The sequence below is a fragment of the Phragmites australis genome, chromosome 15 (assembly GCF_958298935.1).
Source record: "Phragmites australis chromosome 15, lpPhrAust1.1, whole genome shotgun sequence".
NCBI lineage: Eukaryota > Viridiplantae > Streptophyta > Magnoliopsida > Poales > Poaceae > Phragmites > Phragmites australis.
In genome coordinates this window covers 2154542-2164280 of record NC_084935.1, presented here as the reverse complement: position 1 = coordinate 2164280, position 9739 = coordinate 2154542, and positions in this window count along the sequence as shown.

The following is a 9739-nucleotide window of genomic DNA, read 5'->3' as shown; positions in this document are numbered from 1 at the left end:
TCCGTCGAGCTGCCCGCTTGTGCGCCTTCCCGGCCGCTGTCGTCGTGCCTCTACTCTGCCCGCGCGCAGTCGCTGGCCCACACCGCAGCACCGTCCCACGTCACCGCTTGGTCGCGCTCCTCCGTGTTGTGCCCGTTCCGCATAGTCGCTCCGCCGTCCACACCTACCGGCGTCGCGCCACCCGAGCCATCCTCCTCGGCGAGCTCCCCCCCCCCCCCCCGTCCCTTTCCACCTCTTCCCCAGCACCCCTGTTCTCCTTGGTGAGCCTCGGTCGTCGTCCTGTGCAGCCAGCCCTCACCGCCCCACCGGCCTTCGCCGCTCACACGTGCCACCAGTGTGCCTCCATCCCCTCCAGCCATCCTCCTTCTCTGCGCTTTGCTCACCACCCACGTGCTGCCCCAGTCAGCCCATGCTGGCTGTCCCACCACCGGCTCACGTCGTCCCAATCGTGCTGCATCCTTCCGCGGGCGTGCCATCCCCGGTCGCCCAAATCTAGCTCCCACCGCCCTCGACTCCTCCTTTGCTCACCACCGGCTCGTATCTCTGCCAGTTCCTTCACCCAGGCGGCCACCACTTCCTTCACGCCGTCGGTGGACCCCCGCTCCTCCCTCCCTCTGGTCAGCTTCGGCCTCCATCTCCCTCTGCTCCTCCCAGACGGCGCCTCCCTCCTCTCCTCTTTCTCTCTCAGCGCCTCGCGCCCACTCAAAAGCAAGCCGGTCGGCCTTATCATTTTTCCCATCTTCTCCCTCACCTCCATGTGGGCCTCATGGGTCGGCTCCCCTATCCAGCGGCCTCGGTCCACCATGAACCGGCCACTGATGCTTCCCTCTGGTCTATAACCCTATACACCGAGTCCACCATGAACTCCCACAAAAAACATCCTTTGGTTCATAGCCTCGTGGATCGAGTTCATGAAATAGTACTCATTTCCAATTTCCAGGATTTCCATTTCCGATAAATCTTCTAATAGCCCTATCTCCTCCGTTTCAACTCTGATTTCGGCGATTCCTTCACCGATATTCCTCTAAAATCATAATCTATCTATCAGCCAAATCTTGTAATTTTTGGTGTTCATTTGATTTTCTCATCCGGTATTTAACCCGTGTCGCGGTGTTTGTTCTAGAATTAGTTTCGTCTTTGTTAATTAAAGTTGAGTTTAGATAGTTCGATAGCTATATTTAGGTTATGATCGTAGATTAGTCACTTTTTCTAATCTAGTTAGGTGTAGGTTTAACCTTTTGTTAATTAAATAATAAGGTCTAGAATTAGAATAAACTAAAGAGCTAATCTTTTAATTTATATTAGAGTAGATTGTTATTTCATGCTTTAATTCATAGGGAATTAAATCTTAGTTGAATTAATGTCATAATATTAACAAATGTAGCTAATAATTAAATACCAATCATTAAAATAATTAACTTTGGTAATTAACTATTAGTTACCCTTTTAATAATTAATTAATTAGATTAATGCAGTAAATAAACTAAGTTAATTAATTGCATGCCTGCTTTTACCATAGCTATAGTTTATAGCTTAATTAGTGTGTTAATTAAATAACACTAGGTAATTAAGTTTAATTACTAGATAAACTTAGTTTAGTGTTATAGCTTAGAATGTTTAATCCAACACTTAAACACATATAATCATCTAGGGTTATACTTACGTATATATGTATCCATGCTCGCATACATATAAACATAAGTATCGTACATACATTCATATCTGTACACGTGCACTCACCTACACGTAGAATCTCTATCTGCCGTATTCCGGCAAAGCTAATAAATATTCGCCTAGTTGATCATAACTTGTTTAGGGTTTCTCTTAAGTTAATAAAATGAAGTAAGTTAGCATCTGACCTAGCTTCGCTAGATGATCCCGCTATTCTCTGTGTATTAGCTTCGCATTTCTTAGAGTTTCTTATCATCCTCCGCTAGGTTTAGCTTTCGTCATTTTCCCTCAATCGTTCTTCTTCCGCTTTGGTGTTTCATTTGGTTTTATTCTGATATTCATCTGTTTAGTCGTTGTGCGTTTTTTATCGTTAATCTGCGTAGGCTCGAAGTCAAGGTTCTAAGCAAGAATGCGAGGAAGGAGTTGAAGGCGAGGTCTGATGATGAAGGACCCAGGAAACTCGAACGACAAGATCAATCATGAATTGGCATTCGTCAAGGCAAGTCCTATTTCTTTGATCATATTGAATCTATGTTTTCAAATAATTTATATGATCAACTTAAAACTTGACTTATATCGCATGTCCTATGTATTCCGCCTTTACAAACTGCTTATAGTAGCTAATCCTATCAACACATGACATGCCATAAATGTTATCATAAAAAAATACATATCACTCTAGGATTATCTGTTGTTATCTATATTAATGATAGATGACATCTTGATATCTAGCATGCTTCGGATTAAATATAGCTCCTCGGAGACGTTGCTTTTAAAACACCTCTCCTCGGAGATAAGATTTACTGTTATCAATGATAACTCATATACCATGGATCCTTGATGGTTATGAATTTCGTGGTGGTTGTGAAATCCTTGATGTCATGTGGGATATGGCGAGAAATGTGTAAAAATGGGTGAAAACTGCTTTGACAGTGGTAGATAGAGTAGTACTTTGGACGAGTTTGCTCTTGGGGGCTTAAGTTACCTTTGTGGTATTCATTGCTGGAAAATACATGTCCTAGCCATTTAAGGACCGAGTCATTTCGCAGCCATACCTTAACAGCCCCCATGCAATTATGCGTCCCGAATGGACAGGACTTGACTTCTCCTTCACCGGATTGAGTTGGGCATCATATTAGGAGGCTGGGAGCAGCAAGCACTCAAGTGACCATTTGTCCCTCTGTTTGGAGGTTGCTAGTACCGGCCTAGACTTAAAAAGGGGACTGGCCTTCAATACATGGAAAATAACGCTTGGGGGTAAATCTCGTAGAAAAACCCGGCAGGAAAAGGTGTTTGGAGAGTCTCGGTATGATTCGCTCCTCCGCTTACAACGGTTGGAGACTAAGCATATCGCATGGGTAAAGCTGTACAACCTCTATAGAATGTAAATCTATTCGAATAGTCATGTCCACGGTCATAGACATGTGAAGGCTGAACCTTTTTGACTAGACTCCGGACGCGTGTGTTTTGATAATTGAGTGTGTGGACTAGATATCTGTGTGATAAGATTACTAGCTCAATCCATTAAAAGTTGTGTGGTACTAGAGATAAAATAGATGAGATGATAGGAAGTGCAGAGTGAGGTGTAGCCCCTCCCATGACCGAAAAACCCCAATATATAACTTGTTACTGTTTTATGAATTTAAAACTGTTTCAAAAGCTTTGTTACCAGGTTACCTTGTTTTAAACCATTTCAAAAGCTTTATTACCAAGTTACCTTATTTTAAACCATTTCAAAAGCTTTGATACCAGGTTATCTTATTTAAACCGTTTCAAAAGCTTGTTACAAGGTTACCTTTGTTTCAAAATGTTAAGAATAGATAATATAACTGGATACCTACATAAAATCTACTTTGCACTTAAAACTATACCATAAAGCCTCATTCTTAAAATATTCATTATGCATCTATCAACCCCTTGAAGTAGTATATGACTTGTTAAGTACCTTTCGTACTCAGCCTTGTTACTTTCAGATCGTTGAAATGGAGATCAATCTCAATCCAAATGAAATTGAATGGAAGAAATATAAGGTCGTGTCCGCACCCGAGTTGCCTATGGTATTGGGTTGCATCGTTCGTTTCGCTCTGTTGTGTTGTAGGCTCTTCTGCCTCGCTGGTCTGTTGTAGATACTTGTCCACACGACCATTTTCTTCGCTTTTCAAGTAATTATTTTACTTTATTTTATTCGAATTATGTATTTGCTATCAATCTTCAGAATTATGTGTGTATCAGCTACTTGATCCATGTACTGATACATGAGGCACAGGGGAACCTGAGTTCGGGGTCGTGACAACTATCGAGCTTCATCTTAGAACTTTCAGCAAACTTCAATCGTCCTTCATTAATGGATGATTGAACCTGTCGACGAAAGACATTGTAATCATCAGTAACATGAGAATACGAATTATGTCATTTACAATATGCACGTTTCTTAAGCACCTCAAGTGGTAGGATAACATGATTATGAGATAAACTAATTTGCTTTTCCTGTAGCAAGAGATCAAATATCATATCACACATAGTAACATCAAATGTGAATTTCATCTTTTCATGCTGATTTTTTTTGTGAATTCGGCTTTAAAGCAGAGCATACAAATGGCTTAGACTTATATTTCCATGATGTCGGTGGGTGAACACCGCAAGCAGGGATCCTGAGGGACCCCCTTTGAGATTCGGCCGGGGGTTGATTCTAGATCTACCTCGTATGTGGACTTAATACGAATATATGAGATCTAGGCGGGACGAATGATCGTCGGCGAGTGAGAGTAAATGCTCAAGGGATTTTAGACAGGTTCGGGCCGCACGGAGTGTAATACCCTACTCCTGTGTGTATGATGTGCTATTAATGCTCTGGAAATATCTTTCTCTGGATCTCTTATGTTACAAGGTTTTTTTGTCTAAGTCTAGAGCTTCGGTCCTGCTTCGAGCTTGGTGAACCTGTGCTCAGCGTGGCTTCTCTTCCAAGTCCGCTCAGCCCCCTTCTCCGGAGTGCACCCCCTTTATCCTGTCGGGGGAGGCTTGGCGTGCCCAGAACGGGGGCACGAGTTCCCATGAGCCATAAATGGAAAGCAACCGTCATGGGGCTGCAGGTTGATGTTACAGGGTTGAAAATGCGTCTCCGGCCGGTCCCGTCGCCCAACTTTAGCAGGTGCAGGGGGAGGGCCCACCGGGCAGCCGCCGAACTGCCCCGCATGCCCACCTGATCAGAACAAACCTAACACAACAGGGGGGCAGGCGATGCGCCTTGAGCCCAGCGACGATATCTCTAAGCTGTTTCCTTCATGGGCCCCGTAGGGTGACGTGCGATGGGACCCGTCGCATTAAATATCCCCACGCCCCCTGCCAGGCGGTGGCAGGGACTGACGTACTCAGTACGACAGGCGTGGGGGGGAGTGGTTGGAAGTGACAGGCCACGCTCCCTTTTAAATACTGTATTGGGCCTCCCACCGATTGACACCTCACCGATGAGCCCTTGTGGGGTCCACCGGCAAGGGGCTTCTCAGGTCCTCGGGGAACTCTGGGCACTCGGGGACCATTGTTTATGGCCCCGAGCGCCCTCTCCCGGAACTGATTTCTCTCGGGTCCTCGGAGAACTACGGGTACTCGGGGACCACTGTTCATGGCCCCGAGCACCCCTCCCGGAACTGGTTCTTCTCGGGTCCTTGGGGAACTACAGGTACTCGGGGACCACTGTTCATGGGCCCGAGCACCCCTTCCGGAACTGGCTCTTCTCGGTCCTCGGGGAGATGGTCTCCGAGGGATGACGCCACGTGGCATTCTGCGGTCCTGGCCTCGGGACTCGGGGACCCCTGGTTCGCATGTCACCGACACATGCCCACTCAGCTACACACATATCTACACTCTCATAATCCGATGAATTGTCCTCATATTCAACTACATTAACACTGGAACGATCTACTTTGTTATTCTGATTAAATTTTTGGACTTTCCTATACTCCTTGGCACGGCTTTCTTAAGCCAGAGCCCGCTGCAATACTTGGTTCACATCTAAAAATTTATGCCCCCTCTAAGCTTTCTTTGATATGTGCATGCAAACCAACAAATGCTAACTCAACAAGATCTCTATCAGAGAGAGTCATGTTAAAACATCGGTTTTTAGTATCCCTAAACCTTCTAATATATTAAAAAACAGACTCATTATACTTTTGTGTAACCGATGTTAGGTGAATCAGTCTCAATTCTGTATCCCCAATATAGAAATATTCATAAACTTTAGCTCAAATTGTGCCCATGTATGAATAGAATTAGGTGCAAGTGAAGTAAACCAAGTAAATATATTGCTGAAAAGTGACAAAAGAAATAAATGCAATCTGCAAGCATCACTACTACCAGCTTCACTATATTGTGCAGAAAATTGTCATATATGTTCCATTATGGTTTTACCATCCTCCCCATTAAATTTAACAAAATCAGATAATTTAAACCCACGAGGATATGTAATTGTATCATAATAATCGGGGTAAGATTTTTGATAAACATGTGCTCTACCTTTAGGTTCTACCCCAAAATGCTCCATCAAAAGACTAGCCATTTTTCTCTAATGCTTTCATGCCTTATGGGTTGCTCAGCCATAGATCGAATAGGCATCACAATGTTTTGTGGCATGCTTTGTGAAGGCGTTATGGGCTGTGTATATGAAGTATTTGGTGGAGGCATGTTAAAGTAAGTATCCGGCAATGGATCACAAGGGACACCGGTACCTTATGGAGGTATGTGAGATGTACTATATGCCACAGTGTTATATGGAACTAGTGGTATGCTTGCTGAGATTTCATTAACTCGGCTATTGGCTACATATAGAACCGAGCTAGTTATACTATATGTAGAATTTGGCACTAAAAAAACAAATGATGCAACCTCCGGTTTAGTAGTATTCGGTGTGGTAAGCGGAGGTGTCACAACGTTAGCCGAACCTAGAACATTAGTTCAGCTATGAATTTGATGCATCAGCATGTTTTGTTGTAAAGGTGTAGGAGACATGAATTGTGTCAACGAACCAAAAGGGGTTTGCTGAATTTTGCTATCATTATTGGAAGTTGAAGCACTAGTATCATATGAAAGAGGTTGCTTCAGCGTGTCTCTAATGCCTTGCATCTCAAGAGCTATAGAATCAAAATGACTATTAAGTGATTGATCTAACCCTTTAGCTAATGCATCAAATTTATTACACACAGCAGCCCCATACAGATTGATCAACCATATGCTCAATTTGCTCTTGTAAAGCATGAGGAGAATCACTGACATTGGGCTTTACCTCATGTTTTGTGTGGACGATCGACGTTGGATTGCCCTTCTTGATGATCCCTTATTGTGTTATTTGATAGCATGCAAGCATCATCCTCTCCACCTCTCGCTTTTGAGCTTCAATGGCTTGGTGATCCTCATCTTGAAGCTCTTCAAGTGTCGGTGCGAAGATGTTGTTGGGGTTGATTTTAGCTCCCTCCTCTTTAGACATGGCACAACAGGGTACAAGAGAGGTCAGCGCTGAAACCCTAGAAGTTGATGTTGATGGAGAACCCTCGTCCCCAGTAGAGTCACCAATTAATGTTGGCGCGAGATTTTGCAATCCATGCAACATACAAATCCGTCCTGGCTTTTCGTAGCAACACACAACTTGTTTATAAGCAAACAAGCAAATAATTTCGACCAGCAACTTTGAGAGCCATCGCCCGGACGATTTACAAGCAAATCGATAAAGAATTACCACCTAAATCACGAGGATTCGAAGTAACAGCGAAGAACTAACCCTAAAACTACCATAATGTGCAGGAAAGTAAAGGAGAATGAAAATATATGCATTTGTTACGATTGACTAAATTGTTGCAATCGGCATTCATCCCGTTTGCTATTTATAAGGGTGGCTTGGACTTAGCCTTATGGAAATATGACTCTCAACCCTAAAACCTACGCAAACACGACCTGTTTGTCCAAAGAAACAAAAAGAATCTGAACAAATCTGAGAATCTAACTCAATTTGGTTTCGAACTGAATATCGGATTGTCCGGTGAGAACAAAAATGAGATCATTGGACCATCTGGCGAGTTCAACTCGACCAAAACCTAAATCCTAGTCCAAAGTTCACCGGACGTTCCGCCGACCAAAATATGCTCACCGGAGCCTTATGCCAGATCAATATTTCCAGAAGAAATCATCTTTACATTCACCAGATGGTCTGACGATCATTTGATATCTTCACCGGATGATTTTTTTCATAGAGCAATTTTTTTTTTGCAAAAAACACCTTTAAGCTCACCAGATATTTCGACGTATACACCGAAATATGCACCAGACTGATTTTTCCAGAGAGCAATTCTCTCTGCAAAAAATCATCCACACGCTCTCCGCGTAGTCTGACATTTACTAAATATCTCACTGGACTAATTTCCAGGGAGCTAAACTTCTACACCCTCTCTGCAAAAACCTACTCTACACATCGGATAGTCTGGCGAAGTCACAGCATAGATCATCAGACTATCCGGCATTAAAAAAAATTAGATCATGCCATTTTTTGCTATCAACACCTCCCCTCCGCCAGGACCGAGCCCGAGCCCAACCCCTCCGCAGCTGTCAATGCGACGACAACGCTCTTTGCCGATGCGGCCTGCACGCTTCTCGTCCGCTGCATCTACCCCTATCCCTCCCCTCGCCACACTTCTTCGCGGCCCACCTCACGCACCTTCTTTGTCGCCTCCTTTGCGCAGCTCCGCCAGCTCCTTCTCCCCACCGCCCCGCACGCACTGAGCCTCGCACATGTGCTCCTCTTCGTCCCCGCGCTCCAGCCGGGCCTCCTCACTCTCCTCCTCGAGAAGCTACCGGAGCACTTCAACGATGGCGCGCTCGACGGATTGTCGCTGCAGAACGGCGTGGGGAGGCTTATTATCGCGTAGTTCTGATGGATGGATTTCCTCGTTGATGCCGACATGTTCATCGAAAAGCTCGTGGAGGTGCTATCCGTGGCTCCTTCCAGGCTAAAGAAGGAGATCATCGGGTCGCTCCCAGAGATCGTGGCCGATCAGAGCCATACCGCCCAGGTGGGGCAGCCAGTATCTGAAATACCGTCCACCCTTTAGGTGCCTAGTAGCCGCCCGATCAGACTTTAGCGGCCTAGATCAGGCGCATCCGCACAAGGCGTCTTCGTCGTCAGGCTTAGACACCGGTGGCAGTGATGGTCCGCTGGCTCAGGAGAAGAAGCAAAGGGCTGCTGCTGCTCAGTTCGCCGCAAAAGATCTAAGGTGGCGGCACCACCCAAGACGTGTTTGTGGAATTGGCTCCAAGCTCCAACGGACCTGGTCTCCGATGTCGGCAACGGATCACGCATTGCTAGCTACACCACGGAGGACTCTTTCATGGCGTCAGTTTCCGGCGTGGTTTACTAGTCTCCTTTGCCAGCGATCCATGACCTGCACCTCCCCATCTTGCCGGCAAGTGGAGCATACAAGTCCTGCAGCATCATCAAAAATTTAACCGCTCGACATAATGTTGTGCCGGATTAAGCTGTCGACATTCCAAACCTCCCTGTGATACTAGATCTCAGGGTTATCATCTTGCCACTCAGGGGCGGACCCACATTAAAGGTGGAGGATGCACATGATACCGGATAATTTTTTATTTTCCAATAATTTATCATATATACGAGGCTCATATGATACCTCTTAGCCTAACAAATAAGACACTTAAATTTCTAACTTAACAAGTAGGACACCCAATCATTTTTTTATCCACTACTATTGTCATTCTCTCCGTATCTCCTTCGACATGTCCTTCGTGCAGATCCATTTCAATTCAATACCCCAGTGAACATTCCAAGTCAGTCTGTTTAGCGCATTGCTCTGAGCATTGGAGATGGATTTAGGCAACAAATGAGCCATGGACTGAGCTGCCCTCTTGTACCAGCTATGTGCCCTTCCTCTCCTGTCCTCCAGAAAACCTAGGTTTTGCTTTTCTTCTAGATTGAACCTTCCCTCTAACACCTCTGAATAACTCCTAACTTTGCCATGAAGACTTTACTTCTAGGAGCTTCATAGCAAATATTTGCTCTTGTAACGTA